General features: G+C 40.2%; 1 long non-coding RNA gene across 1 annotated transcript in view; it reads left to right on the top strand.

Annotated features, from left to right (window-relative positions):
* Nucleotides 1-417: 417 nt before the first annotated feature.
* LOC122553964 overlaps nt 418-16,331 on the top strand; it is a 26,350-nt gene continuing 10,436 nt past the window's right edge. The window contains exons 1-2 of the long non-coding RNA XR_006312879.1: nt 418-2,100; nt 13,385-13,438. This is a non-coding gene — a long non-coding RNA (uncharacterized LOC122553964). The remainder of the gene's footprint in view (nt 2,101-13,384; nt 13,439-16,331) is intronic.

Genomic DNA, 16,331 nt, shown 5'->3' with positions numbered 1-16,331 from the left:
GCCAATGTGAGATTCTGTGATTATCCAGATAATAATCAAAATCTTATGCCCATAAACTGTGGACCATTGTTGCTCACAACTTTTTCAGGGTTCCTGAACCTGGTAAGTATTTCATCCAGTCAGTGTATTGTTGCTTCTGCTGATACTGCCACCTTGGGCCACTTGGAGTGGGCATCCATGACCACTAGTACCATCTCTCCCTCTACTGGTCCTGTGAAATCGACATGAATCTACTGCCATGGTGATTGAGGCCATTCCCATGGGTGAAGGGGTGATAATGGCAGCACCTTCCTTACTAATGGACAGGATTGTCATGATCCCATTTTCTCCTCAACCTGAAAGTCCCCATTCAGCCATCAAGAGTAGTCCCTGGCTATTTCCTTCACTTGCACTATGCCAGGCTGCCCTTGGCGCATTTGTTCCAGCACCTTTCCTCTTAACGGGGAAGGGATAACAACTCTCACTCTCCCCATGATACACCCATCTGATACAGACAGCTCCCACATCCTGGATAGGTAAGGGTGTAATTCTGGGCAGTTTCTATGACAAATCCTTCCTCTCAGGACCAAGTCCATCATTTGGCTCAAAACTGAGTAGTGCTGCGCACCTGCCTCACTATCACTAACACTGCCGTACCTTGTCTTTCTGGGAAAAGTATATAATTTTCAGGAACAACTGTGTCCCCTGGTGGTGACAACCTTCACAGGGCATCTGTACAGCTGTGCTTCTCTGCCTGTTACTAACAGATTTCCTGAAGATTGCCGACAGATCCAGTGTCAATATCTGCATGTGTACTGTCACTATCGATGGCATCCCCATATATGGTCAAAAATGAAGCTTAAAGGTCTGTGGTTGGTCAGCAGCACAAAGCGCCTGCCCTAAAGGAACTGGGTGAACTTCTTAATACTAACCCAATGTTCAATCCTTCCCTTTCCACTTGGGCATATTTCTCCTCCATCTTTATTAGTGACCTGGATGTGAAAACAATGGGCCTTTCCTCTCCATTCAGCAGGATGTGTGACAGTGCAGCCCCAACTGCATAGGACGAGGCCTCACACACCAAGTGCAGTGGCAGCTGCAGGTGAAAAGGAGTCAACCTTTCCAACCTTTAAGGGCTTGCTTCACCTGGTGAGCCTCCTCACATTCCTAGATCCATTTTCACTGCTGCCTTTTGCTCAGCCACTAATGCAGGGCTTTCAGCACAGTTGCCAGATCGATATGAACTTGCCATAATAATTCACAAGGCTCAAGAACGATCTCAGTTGAGACATATTCTCTGATCCAGAAGATTTCATGATAGCCTCCATCTTCTTGGGTGCCTTGTGTAATCCCTCACCTTTGATTACATGACCCAGGTACTCAATACAGTCCCAAAAAAACCTTACATTTCTCCCTTTTAACCTGTAGGCTACTAGGCTTCTGCAATCTTTTTAGGGTTTCTTCTGGGTTTCTCAAATGCTTCTCTTCAGAGGATTCAGTAATCAAAATATTGTCCACATAACACTAGACGCCTGGCAACTCCTTCACAATTTGGTCCATGGCCCTCTGGAATAGAACTGGCACTGACACGATGCCAAACGAAACCCCTCATAACCATACAGCCTCCTATGGGTCACTATCGTCAGCATCAGCTTGAACTTCTTCATGAACCCCTTCTGTAGGTAGGCCTGCAACAGATCCATTTTTGAGAATTTCTTTCCCCCAGCCAGTCAACTGAACAGATCCTCAATGAGTGGAAGTGGGTATTGATCTGCACTCAGGACTGAGTTGACTGTGACCTTAGTCACCACAATCCTGACTGCACCATCTGTTTGTAAGACCAGAATGATGGGAGGGGCCTATTCACTGATGATACTGGTCCCAAGTTCTCCAGCCATTTCAGTTCCACCTCACTCCACAGGTGGCATACTGGACTGTATAAAACCTCAATTAAGTCTCTGGCTTCAGCTGCAGTTTAGTTTTGACTCCTTTCATTTCCCTGGGGTTTCCTTGAAGACATCTTTAGGAGCTCTGGCAAACTCATGCCTGAGTCTGCCAGCCCATTAACCACATGTAGTTCAACTTTATTTTCTGTAACCAGGAGTCTCTGGATGATGAAAGGTATTTGCCTCTTACTATGTCAAGTGTTAATTCTGCACACTGATGTGGGAGATTAGAAATGTAGTTTCTGCAGGTGGTGGTGATTAGAGATGTTGTTTTTGCAGATGGGTGAGGGGGTGTTGTGGGGAAGGGGAACATCACACAAACGGTCGCGGGATTCTTGCAGCATACTTAAGACTAAGATTTTAACAAATATAGAGGTTTTTGTTTAAGAAATAGTTTTAAACTAAGAAATAACATTTAAAGTGTTGTAGCTGACCACAAGATAAGCAGTAGTGGCATTTCACATTAAGCTTATAGTATGATAAGGGGAACTGGATAAAATAACAGACAGGCTGTAACAGACAAGGACAAGGACAGCAGGGTAGTCAGATAAGGAAAATTAGGGAAAAACAAGTGAGGTAACCGGCTTATGATAGAATGAGATTAGACCAATGAGAAAAGGGAGGCCTGATTCAGCAACTTGCAAACTGAACAAAGAAAGTTTACATGCTTTGTTATGCGCGCATTTTTGCTTGATTGCAGAGGCGTCCGGTACTTGCAAGGTCGAAATAAATTGTTCTTGTTTCCAAGGCTTTGTCTCAGGCTGATTTGTGAGTGAGTTTTGTTTCTCACACTGATCCTCCAGCCTTTCAGTGGCACCACTTGTTCCATGTATGCCCATAGTGTAACCTTGTCCAGTTTCAATTGCAGTGCCTTTAAACCTCTCCCTGTAGATTGATTCTGGAATCAGAGAAACTGCTGTGACCATATCCACTTCCACGTTTACTGTCTTCCCCACTAATTTGGGAAGAACGATCAGCTTCACCCCATACAAATGGAATGTGTAACAGAAACTCTGCTGACTCTGGGCCTCTTGCAGACCCAGCTGACTCCCAGTCTACCTCTTGGCTGGCAGCACTGACCTTATGGCTTGTTTTCAGTATTATTTTTTGTTGACTCCTCTTGTCTTATGTTGGGGTGGAATGATGAAATAAATCGCTCAACGCCCATGGTTCCCTTCCAACATCAGGGAGTTTATTAAAGTTACAGCAGTGGGAAGAAACCTGTGAAGGTGTAGAAGCTTCTTTGCTGAACAACTGAAAAACATACATTTTTTTATACATTTATTAATAGCCCACCTTTAGCAATTACAGGCCACTTATATTATTAATTAATTACATCCTCACCCAATCAAATTAATCATGTGACTGGTTGGTCAGTGACAGGTAGCCTTATGGACCTGATGTTTATCAGACACTCTTATTTCGGTCCTTGGGGCTTTCACAATGCATCCTTGTCTGGAAATGACAGGTGACATGACGTGTTTGAGTCTAATTATAAAAAGACCATAAGGTAAATCTGTAGAAACTTGAACTGGGAACAGTTTATTGTTACATGTCTTTACAGCCACACTCTTGGATCTACACTGCCCAACGCTCAGCCTTCCAGGTCACCTGACCCACTCACTTAAAGGGGCAGCACACACCCACAACTACATACACACCTCTTTTATTTCAAAAACTGCTGACTTCTGCACCTGTAATTCAACCTCACAGCTAGCTGTGTGAGTACTCTTCCTGACTGTCTAAGGCAGTCTGTCCAAAGTTATTCCAAAATTATTGCCTATTGTATTTTAAAATATATACATATATTTATGTATATTCAAAATCTGTAAGAATGATAATCTGGAAATCTTAGGTGAATGTACTTGTGATGAATCTCAGACTTTAGATCAGCTAGCTATAGAATTCTTTGATCAGCATACTCAAGGGTGTCTTTATCCAGCTGTCTCTGTATAAACAACAGCAGGTGTGTGTTTACAAAGAAGCTTTTGCATGCTATCTTAATCCTGTTACCCAGAGCTACTATTTTTCTCAATTGTGATTTATTTCAACACCTCTTAAACCAAACAAGCCACTCTAAGTCAACAGAAAACCATTCTTCCACTATCTTGCACTGCTCTCAGCCAAGGAGCAGTTGGCTGCTCCTTGTAGAGTTTCCTCATTTCCCCTTCCCCCACTTCACCCCAGTTCCAAACTTCCAGCTCAGCACTGTCCCCATGACTTGTCCTACCTGCCTATCTTCCTTTCCACCTATCCACTCCACCCTCCTCTCTGACCTATCACCTTCATCCCCACCCCCATTCACCCAAGCACTGCTCTCAGCCAAGACTTGTTTGGGATGTACCCAATGATTTCAGGCAAAGTGGTGCACTCACTTACACCTGCAGGACTGGGCTTCCTGAGTCTCACACGCTGACTCCTTGTGGCCACTGACACCACATCGGCGACACTCTATGGTTGGCACCACACTCTGCCACGCTTCCACTACTTTATGTACCCAGGCATGGCTTCACTGGCAGCCAACTCCACTGAGGTAGTGATTTCAAAAGCCGTCTTGAAATCCAAGTCATCCTTTGTTAGTCGCTTCCGTTGGATGGCTTCATGTTGGAGGGCACAAACCAAACAGTCCCACAAAGCATCTTGGAGGAACATAGAACCTCTACAATGTGGAGTCAGGCCATTCGGCCCATCAACTCCATACTGATCCTCCGAAGAGCATCCCACCCACTTCTGCCAGTTGGATTGATGTACTCTTTGGTTCTGGTTGAACACCTTCTTAGCTGCTTTACACTGTGGCGTTAGACACCATTTTCTTTTCATTGCTGTGTTTGACAAGGCAAGATTTTCTTTTTTCTTTATTTAGGAATCAAATTTTATTTGTGTTCCTGCAATTGAACTCTTTCTGTCTCAAGCTGTTTGTTTGTCTATTCATCAGTCAATGTGACCCGCAAAACACTGCAACTGTAGTCTGAAACATTTTAGCTTTTCCAGTCCAAGCTCTTGACCAGTTTTTGCTGAAATGAGTGGCTTTATCTTTGTGCCTAATACTTGGAACTTTCTGCCTTGCCGTAGTATTGGGCCCTCAGTTTAATTTGTCCTCTCAAGGTGAGCATCAACCAATCCCGGAATCCCAATTTTTCCTTCAGGTGGTTTCACTTTTAGATCGCCATCTGACATACTTCTATAAAAAGCCTTGAAACTCAATGTTATTCGAAGTATTAGTGTCTATCTGGCACAGCAGCTCTTGTTCCACTGTCTACATTGCCTTTATTACAAGCCATTTTTTTCTCCTTGAGATTTGAAGTTTCCAACCTGCTCTAAGGCTTGATTAAATCATCCAGATTTTCATCTGACATCTGTCTAGTAGTCACACTTGATTACGTAAAATCCTCACTACAATGTCACTGTGGTAATTGTCTCCAGAAGCTTGATAGACTTATTTGTCTTCTTCCCAGTTAAATACTAACTTGCAAAATAATTTAGATTACAGTTAAAATACTGTTTCTCCCAAGCTGGACATGCTTTCTTTCATTTTATGTAATGACCACCACAATATTTATTTGGTTAAAAATCACACAACACCAGATTATAGTCCAACAGGTTTATTTGGGAGCACTAGTTTTGCAGCATTGCTCCTTCAACAGGTGGTTGTGATGATGGAGCGGCACTCCGAAAGCTAGTACTTCCAAATAAACCCGTTGGACTATAACCTGGTGTTGTGTATTTTTTTAACTTTATCCACCCCAGTCCAACGCTGGCACCTTAAAATCATGACTATTTATTTGCAACTTGTCCTTTGGCCTTGATCTTTCTGCTAGTTTTTCTGTGAATTGTTGCTTTTCTCCACATTGAGACGAGAATAGCATAGGATAGGGGAGTGTATGCAGAATCTTACTTCGGTTTGGAGCCATACTGCAAGTATAACAGGAAAGAGTAGTAATAACATTGAATATTCATTAATTTGATTCCAGAGTTGAGAGGGTTGGCTTATGAGGAAAAATTGAGTGGACTGGGACTATACTCATTGGAATTTAGAAGAATTGAAGGGTAATCTTGTAGAAAGACACAAAATTATGAAGGGAATAAGTAAGATAGAAGCAGGGAGGTGGATACCACTGGCAGGTGAAAGTAGAACGTGGGGACATAGCCTCAAAATAAGGGGTAGCAGATTTAAGACTGAGTTGAGGAGGAACTTCTTCATCCAAAGAGTTGTGAATCTGTGGAATTCCCTGCCCAGTGAAGCAGTTGAGGCGACCTCATTGAATGTTTTTAAGGTAAAGATAGATAGATTTTTGAACAATAAAGGAATTAATGGTCATGGTGAGTGGGCAGGTAAGTAGAGCTGAATCCATGACAGGATCAGCCATGATCTTATTGAATGACAACGGGTGAGATAGCCTACTTCTGCTTCTTTTCTTATGTTTTCATGTCAGACCAACAATTTTGTTGAATATAATGATGCTATGATTATAAAATAGTTTTAAAACAATAATGTATAAGAAGGAAAGATAACTATATTTTCTATAAAGAAAATATTTTTTGGATATATATATATATATATATATATATGGAGGAAGAAAATAAGAACTATAACCTTCATATGCTTTATTGTGTAACTCCATATTGAGCACAGTCACCTCCAATTTGTCAAGACCCTAAAATGGTCAGACCACCTTCAGCACAGACATCCCCAAGTCTCTGAATACCTATTCACAGTAATGCACAAAACATGCTAACTCAGATCTATACCACAATCAGAAACACCGAGTAACACTATTGCAAACAGAACACAGTCTAAAAGAGAACACAAACAAAGCAACCTTAGCTAACATTCTGAAATTGTACAGCAGCCTCCTGCAAAGATCACAATGGCTAAGTCTAGACAGACAAGCAAACCACTGATGTTTCAGATACTTGTAAATGTTTAGTTTTTGCTTAATAGTTCACTCAGACTTAATTTTTTTTTGCTTTGCTGTCACAGAAATAGTTGATTCTTTAAAGGTAAATCTTTGGAAAAAAGGGAGATTTCGAGATATGAGGTGAATGTACCCTTAATTAGTCTATGACTTCTAGTCAGTCTGCAAGCAGCAGGATTAGAAATACTGTACATCCAGTTCACTATGTTTATATTTTTAGTTTCAAATAAAGAACCAATGTCAATTCTTGTTGTGCGATTGGTACATTTAAATTGACCAATCAGTGGACCAAAATGTTAACTCTACTTTGTCTCCACAGATGCTGCCAGACTTTCTGAGATTTTCCAGAGGTAAAAATCACACAACACCAGGTTGTAGTCCAATAGGTTGTTTGGAAGCACTAGCTTTCAGAGCGCCGCTCCTTCATCAGCTACCTGATAAAGGAGCAATCTCCAAAAGCTAGTGCTTCCAAATAAACCTGTTGGACTATAACCTGGTGTTGTGTGATTTTTAACTTTGTCCACCCCAGTCCAACACCAGCTCCTTCACATCATGAGTTTTTCCCGCAATTTTTGTTTTTGTTTCTGATTTCCAGCATTTGCAGTTATTTTATTTTGTTTTTTTTAATGTCTTTAAACCCAATTTTGTTGCAACATATTCACCAGGATTTAGGGTAATTAGGGGAAACATAGAGCCTGAGGTGACTACTCCCACTACCTCCAACATATGAGAATGTCCATTTAAGTATTGAATGGGCAATTAATGGCTATCTGGGATGAATGAAGGCAATTATAAATCCAAAAGACACTTAAGGTTCACTAGGATGTTCCTGGGTATGGAGAGATTTTCTTATGAGGAGAGGTTGAGAAGTTTGGGCCTGAACTCATTTGAGTTTAGAAGAATGAGAGGCAACTTATTGAAATATATGCAGTTCTTAAGGGCACTTGGTAGGGTGGATGCAGAGAGGCTGTTTACATTTTTGGAAGATGGGCATAGTCTCAGATTAGGGGGTCAGCCACTTAAGAAAGAGATGAGGACTTTTTTTCTTTGAGAGGCTAGTAAATCTGTGGAGCTCTTTACTGCATAGAGCTGTAGAGATGTAGTTGTTAAGCATATTCAAGAATAAAATAGATCAGTAAGGGTTATGGGGAAAGAGCAGGACAGTTAAGTTTACCATTAACAGATCAGTCACCATCTCACTGAAAGGTGGATCTGACTCGATGGGCTAAATGGCCTATTTCTGTTCCTACATCTGATGGTCTTACTTCCATCATAAATGTTTCTCTTTGCTTCCCTTCCATCCTTGCAGTTGTTATTCAGGGCCATTTTTATGATTTGCTTGCCTGATTATAGATACCACAACATAGACAGTCCTTATGCCTTTGAGTTACTATAAAGTAATAGTGTTGTCTTTTTATTGAAGTTACATTCATAGTGGAATATGAACCAAATCTTGCTGTGAATGTATAACTAGTTGGTTCTGATAAACTGTGGCTCCAGGGGAAACTTTGCAGCCCATTGACACTGTTAGCCAGGACATTATGTGACAGAAGAATAATACTACCAACTGAAAGTCGGTCTTCCTAAGAATTTTAAAGGTCCCTTACTCTTATAAACATTGAAGTGAAGAAAAGATGTAAAAAATGCTACTAGAAAGCATCTTCCCCATCAGAACCTGTTTGTACTTTCAAACCACAATCCTGATGACAGGCTTTTTCTATTGCTCTTATGCATTATATAAAAGACCCACAAACATCTTTACAACTGATGTCCAAATGATGCAGCAAACAGTGAAAAATCATGAACAATTGAGTTGTTAACAAGTTCCATTCCTTGTAAATTAATGAATCCAAAATGGCAGATGGACCACCAATGTCAGCACCCACGTGACTTCTAAATTAGCAAAGATTGGCATGACATTTTCACCAGCAGCAGGGGTTGGGTGGGTTTATGTAATGGCATCTTGCCTACTTTGTAAAAGCTATATCCAGACAATTGCTTCATTAAACAAGCTTCTATGTCATAGGTGAAACATTGTTACATTCAGTCTTCTTTATGATAACCATCAGAAATTGTGCACTAAGTTTTGACCCATCACTGAGCAACACCAAGGGTGACCTACCTCCTTATACCTTGCATTATTTGGATAATTTGATCAGTTTTATTAAGAGGAAGAGTAGTTAAGTTATGGAATTAAATATTATTTCATCAAATTTTAATTTTAACGTTGTAGTGTTACTAATTTTAAATGAAAAGATTGCGATATTGGAGAAGCCAGTTTTAATTTGAAAAATGGTGTAAAATGTTGCCTAGAACATTATATTTAATATTAACACAGCCCTGAACAGTACAGTATTTTAATTCTGTCAAATGACCCACTGAAACAGGTGGTGGAGCAGCTGCCTCCTATCCAGATGATTGAAAACTCCGTCCCACTAGACTATCACTTGCACTCACCTTGTAAGTTTAGTCAATTTTCCATTGGGGCTCTAGTTAGGCGGTCTTGATGTGAAAAGTTTGCTTAATCTTGGAGACCAGACAAGCTAAAATTGTTGTCTTTTCCCACTGTGAATGCATCATTTGTCAGCTAACTACAGAGCTGTGTTGATAGTGTAGGGGAAAATAAATGGTCCAGATTGTCTTGTCTTCTTGGCTGAGGTATGGAATGTTTTTCTCCTTCATCCTCAAAGTCGCAAAAGGCCATGTTCCCATTAGTTATAACTTAGACTACAAATCCACAACTTGTACATCAGCAAAGCCTAGGGTCATATGCTGGAAGCAGTTGCACATGCTGTTTCTGTCTTAAACTTTTCTTTATTCCTCTCAGGATAGTGGTGAACTAACTGAAATCTATCTTCTCAACTTATGTTTTAATGTACATTACAGGTTGTGAAAGCAAATCTGGATGAGCCTCTGTAGGAACAAGACTGCGTGACTTTTATCCTCCAACTACATCATTGTGGTCCAGCTACTTTCCTCGAGCTATGCCCCATAGGAACCCAAACTCCAATGGCAATGATATAAGAACTAGGAGCATGAGTAGGCCATCTATCTCATCCAGCCTCGTCTGCCATTCAATAAGATCATGGCTGATCTTTTTATAGACTTAGCTCCACTTACGTGCCCACTCACTATAACCCTTAATTCCTTTACTATTCAAAAACATCTATTTTTGCCTTAAAAACATTCAACAAGGTTGCCTCAACTGCTTCACTGAGCAGGGAATTCCATAGATTCACAACACTTTGGGTGAAGAAGTTCCTCCTCAACTAAGTCCTAATTCTACTCCCCCTTATTTTGAGGCTATGCCTTCTAGTTCTAGTTTCACCAGCCAGTGGTAACAACCTCCCTGCTTCTATCTTATCTATTCCTTCATAATTTTATCAGTTTCTATAAGATTCCTCTTCATTTTTCTAAATTCCAATGAGTATTGCCCCAGTCTACTCAGTCTCTCCTCATACGCTAACCCTCTCAAATCTGGAATCAACATAGGGAACCCGTTCTTCACACCCTCCAGTGCCAATACACCCTTTCTCAAGTAAGGAGACCAAAACTGTACAAAGTACTCCAGGTATGGCCTCACTATACAGTTGCAGCATAATTTCCCTATTTTTAAATTCCATCCCTCTAGCAATAAAGGCAACATTCATTTGCCTTCTGAAATACCTGCTGCACCTGCAAACCAACTTTTTGTGATTCATGCACAAGGATACGCAGGTCCCTCTGCACAGCTACATGCTCATGTTTGCACCATTTAAATAATAGTCCATTTTGCTGTTATTTTGACCAAAATGGATGACCTCACATTTATCAACATTGTATTCCATTTGCAGACCCTTGCCCACTCACTTAATCTATCTCTATTCCTCTGCATACTTTCAGGTCCTCCACACACTTTGCTCTTTCACTCATTTTCATGCCATCTGGAAAATACCATTAAAAATCTTACCTTGCCTTGTAAATATCATTAGCCATGAGTTCATGAGGAATTAGCTCCAATAGCTCATGACTTGAAATACAAAGCAGTATCGAAAGGGAGTATGTGCGTCTTGGTTTTACAAATATAGGAATTATTTCCTTGTAAAAGCACAAGACGAAGGAGCAGAATCAGGCCATTCAGCCCATCAAATCTGAATGAGATCAAGGCTAGTCTGATAATCCTCAACTCTATTTTCCTGCCTTTTCCCCATAACATCATCCTTGAGATGAAATATTGTGTCATCCTTTAAGTTTTTGACTACATCAAAGTGGTACTGCTTTTTAAGGTCTTGACTGATTCAAGTGTGTCATATGTGGTCTGTTCTACTACAGTGAGTGTGCTTTGAATCTCATGAATTATGACTGTACTGAGATTTACACATACTGGTAGCCCTGACATTGCTAGACCATTGGCATCTACCAGGTAGAAGATTCAGGAAGTGTACTTGCACTGCAGTGTGACTTTGCCAATGCACAGAATTGATGATGTGCGATAGTCTCTCACAGATTGTATCATGGACCATCACTTGCTAAGATACATATCTTTTAAGGATATGGAGTAATATTTTAGCACTGGATCCCTGTGTCAGTTTTATCTTTTAAGAGATGTCATTCTGTCTTTCAGGATGTAACTTTAGGAGTCGTAAAAGCTTCTTATTGCTGTACATTACTGACATGGTGTGAAATTAACTTGGTTTTCTTGTAAAATTTCTCTATTTCTTACTTAATGTTGAACTTCATTTGTATACCGCCTTAACACTCTTCTTGCTGTTAGTGTTATGGTGTTATACAGTTTGTCAGTCACCTGTATTTTGTTCTGGTGTCTGGCTTGGCCTTTAGAATCAGATTACTTCTACATGCGTGTAATAGACTTCACAAATATCACAAATATTACAAATGCAAATAAAACCTGGACCGCTGTTGAGTAAGTGTAACAAGCAGGATGTGTTCACGGCTTTGTTTGTACAGTGCTCTTTACTGACTTGGCCATCATGTTGGCTACACATAAAGCACTTAATTGTTGTGATCTGCCACAAGACATCACTCTTGTATCCATCAAAAGTATTATGCCAGTGGTATGATCACTTTTAAGAATAGAATATAATCCCTACAGTGTGGAACCAGGCCCTTCGGCCCAACAAATCCACAAATCCAACCAGACCTATTCCCCTACCCTATTACTCTACATTTTCCCTAACTAATGTACCTAACCTACACATCCCTGAACACTATGGGCAATTTAGCTTGGCTGATTCAGCTAACCGGCACATCCTTGGATTGTGGGGCTTTTGCCCGCAGCGCGATTTTACTGCTTCTCGAATGCTGCCTGAACTGCTGTGTTCTTCCAGCACCACTAATCCAGAATCTGGTTTCCAGCATCTGCAGTCATTGTTTTTACCTGGAGGAAACCAGAGTACTCAGAGGAAACCCATGCAGACACGGGGAGAATGTGCAAACTCCATACAGACAGTCACCCAAGGCTGGAATTGAACCTGGGTCCTTGGTGTTGTGAGGCAGTAGTGTTAACCACTGAGCCACTGTGCTGCCCCTTTTCTCATCCAGAAGAGTCTTCCTACAGGGTTTAATTGTGGAGAGGTGATTACTAATTTGATGAATTTATTTGAAAATTCCTCATTTGGAAAGTTACAGTCCTTCCCTTTCTTCCACCAAACTGCTTAATAAACTCTTGGGGTTGGGGTTTGTATAAGATGAGTTGGAGTTTGTTCATCCTGAACTTAATTTTTGCTTTGAACTCATCTTCAAGTACCTTCCAGAACTTTTCTGGATCTTTTTGGTCATCCATGGAAAGCCCAGATTGCAAAGCTCCTCCTGGCCAATAGCAAGCAAGAATTTCAGAGGTCACTCCATGGGATCATTCAAACCTCGATTTGTAAAAGGGAAGGCAATGAACCTAATGATATTATCACTGGACTATTAATCCAGAAATCCAGATAATATTCTGCAGACCCAGGTTTGAATCCCACCATTACAGATGGTGGAATGTGAATTCAATAAAAGAAAACTGGAATTAAGAGTCTAATGATGATCATGAATCCATTATCGATTGTTGAAAAAATCCATCTGGCTTACTAATGTTCTGTAGGGGGATAAACTGCCATCTTCATCTGCTCACACACTGGGCAATTGTGGATGGGTAATAAATATTGGCCTAGCCAGTGACATCCTCATCCTGTGTATGAACAAAATAAAACCTGCAAATTATTTGACAAGTTGTAATTCCAGAAAAATATCATTTGAGTGGATACATATTTCATAATTAACTGTAAGCCTTCCATTTCCCTTTGAAGGTCTTTGATTTTTTTTTTCCAAAAGTGGAGTGTGGGTTTTATTTAATTTTCTTCTTTTTTTTCCATTTTTCTATCTGTTTTTCATTATTTTCATTGCTGTTGCTCCTTCACTGACCTTGGTCCCTTTAACAGAGCTGTGTTAAGAAATATAGCCTTGAAGGTCAAGAAATGCAGGGCTTATGGTTGCAAGCTCTAATCTGTTGATGGTGTTCATACCAAATAAGAATTATTGACATCATGTATGCTTCCTTTTAAGTTCAGAATCAACTGGAGAAAGAAAATGCCAAAACAAGCTAAACTTTGGACACAAGTAAGCCTTTTCAGAAATACAAACTGTTATTGTAGGCTTTTTTTAGAAGAGTTTTGTAGATATTGTGAGCATTTGACTGCTGTTTCTTTTAATTTGGGACTTCAGACAATTTGTTAAAAAAAAGTAGCAGGTTTTCTAATTTGAAAGAGTTTAGATTTTAATTAGAAAGAAAATAACTCTGTCTTCTGGCTGGCCAATGCCTATCTCCAGATTTGTACTCACAGCAGTCAATGATGCTGATTGATCAAGTTCTTTGATATCTCTGGCTGTTGTCTAGTTGTAATTCAATGAGATTACCAAATATATGTCAATTAGATATTGGGACCTGGTGCTGTGAGGCAACAGTGCTCACCACTGAGCCACCATGCCACCCATGAGCCACCACCCATTGAGCCACCATTATTTTGGATATTATTGATATGCCTGAGTATGATACAGATTAACCTTACCTAACCTAGAAAAGCAGACAGCTGAAAATGTCAGTCCTTAAGGTGGGTGTATCTGCTGGCAAAAAAAATGCCGATGACATTTCAAAAAAAATCAAATGTTCAGCCAAGAATTTTAAAATCTAGTTTGAATAGTTTCAAATTTGCCTCTCCAGGATAGAGTTCACAATTCAACTTGAATGACTAGAAATAAGACTGGCTTTAAAAATATTGTCCCAGATAATTCTTTCAGACCAACAGTAATATTTTTTGGCATTCTGATACCTTGTCAGATTTCAGATGTGTTACTTCATTCAAGAATATTGTGAATTATATTTAAACTCTCTGACCAAATAGTTGACTTTAAAACTGTTCTTTTTTCTCATCTGTATTGGAAAACCAGAAAAAAAGCCATTTGATACTGAAGTAGCATATTCATGATGTGATATCACATGATTCATCTCAGCCAATTTTTGTCACTTGAAAGATTACTGTTTGATATAAATTCCACTTTCAGAGATGATTACATATTCTTTCTATTTTAAGCTCAACCTGTGCAATTGATTCTCTTCCAATGAAAGGAATGTGTGATGCTGTGTATGTCTGAGGCATACTGATGTACTGTTATGTTTGAGTTGATTAAATGGATCTCACAGTGAAGCTTCCTGTCAACTCTTTCAATCTCCCTCAGCTTTTAACCAAAGATGTGCAATCTTCAACAGAAATGTTAAGCTGAAATGACATTGCAGGGAGATAGCAGCTTTGGTTCAATTTTTTCATTTCCCAGGGCCCAGGGGTATTTTCCATAAGTATTGTAACAGTGGATGTGATACTTTTTGCTGTATTTGAACCAAAAAATTATGCATCCACGATTGTAGCTTTAAGCTTTGAAAGAGAGAGAACCATCTCTTTGCCATAATCCTCACCTCAAGAGAAAGTGAGGTCTGCAGATGCTAGAGATCAGAGTCGAGAGTATGTTGCTGGAAAAGCACAGCAGGTCAGGCAGCATCCAAGCAGCAGCAGAATCGACATTTCAGGCAGGAGCCCTTCATCAGGCTGCCTGACCTGCTGTGCTTTTCCAGCAACATTATCCTCACCTCACTCTGCTTCCATTTTCAAACCATTTTGAACATTTTTATTCACAGCATTATAGCTTCAACTTGGATACAAAACAAGCATTTAGGAAATAAATTCTTTCAGGTTAATTATTACTCATTTAGTTCAGACGGTCAGCAGATTAGTGTAACTGTATTTGTCCACATTTGATTACTGCCTCCATTGCCTTTTTAATCATTTCAATAGATTATGGCATCGTACTGTGGAAATACTCTGAGTGTGGCACTTGAAGAAGAATACAGACTACTTGGGACAACAGAGAGATCAGTCACCCTATCATTATTATGTAAATAAAATGTTTCAGGGTCCAACTAGGCATTGCGGAGTAACCTTATTGATTGGTTCAGTGACTAAAAGAAATGCAGGTCATGATTTGAAAGGTGCTGTTGAAGGAACCTTGTTAAATTACGACAATGCATCTTGTAGATGGCATATACTACCGGTACTGTGCATTGATGGTGGAGGCAGTGAATGTTGAATGTGATAGATGAGGTATTAATCAAGCGGGCTGCTTTGATGTGCCTGTATGTTGAGTATCGTTAGAGCTGCACTTATCAGGGCAAGTGGAGAGCGTTCCATCACATTCCTGACTTGTTAATTGTAGAAAATAGTAAAAATTATTTTGGGGGAGCAAGCAGACGTCTTATTGCTGCAGGCTTCCCATTGTCTAATCTGTTCTTGTAGCCACAGTGTTTATATGACAAATCCAGTTAGATTTCCAATCAATGCCAACTCCTATAATATTGATTATGTGGTAACTGGTGGGGGGGGTGTTCAGTGTGATGGTAGGGTCAATGATTATAATCCTCTGGAATATCAAGCAATGGAGTTAGATGTTTCCTGTTTTGAGGTGATTGTTGCTGGCATTTGCAGGATGGCATGGATATGGTCCACTCCTTGCGAGTTCCTGCAGGCAGATCTAAGTTTCCTATTTCCTAAAATCATTCTACACTCTTTAAATTTAATACCATACCTGTGATTTTGTTTTTGGCGCTGTTTACCTATTATTTACTTATCTCTGCCACTTAACTATGTGACCTGCCTGTAATGCTCGCAAGACAAAGCTTTCACTGTGCCTCAGTACACGTAACAATTAAATTGAATTGAATTCAAAGTTGTTTGCCATGTATCAGTTGAATGTTGTCCAGATCTTGTGGCACTGAAAATATGTTGCTGGAAAAGCGCAGCAGGTCAGGCAGGAGAATCGTGTTTCGGGCATGAGCCCTTCTTCAGGAATGAGGAAAGTGTGTCGAGCAAGCTAAGACAAAAGGTAGGGAGGAGGGACTTGGGGGAGGGGCGTTGGAAATGCGATAGGTGGAAGGAGGTCAAGGTGAGGGTGATAGGTCGGAGTG

This window comes from Chiloscyllium plagiosum, chromosome 10, assembly GCF_004010195.1.
Source record: "Chiloscyllium plagiosum isolate BGI_BamShark_2017 chromosome 10, ASM401019v2, whole genome shotgun sequence".
NCBI classification, from domain to species: Eukaryota; Metazoa; Chordata; class Chondrichthyes; order Orectolobiformes; family Hemiscylliidae; genus Chiloscyllium; species Chiloscyllium plagiosum.
This window is presented reverse-complemented; position numbering and strand designations above follow the sequence as displayed.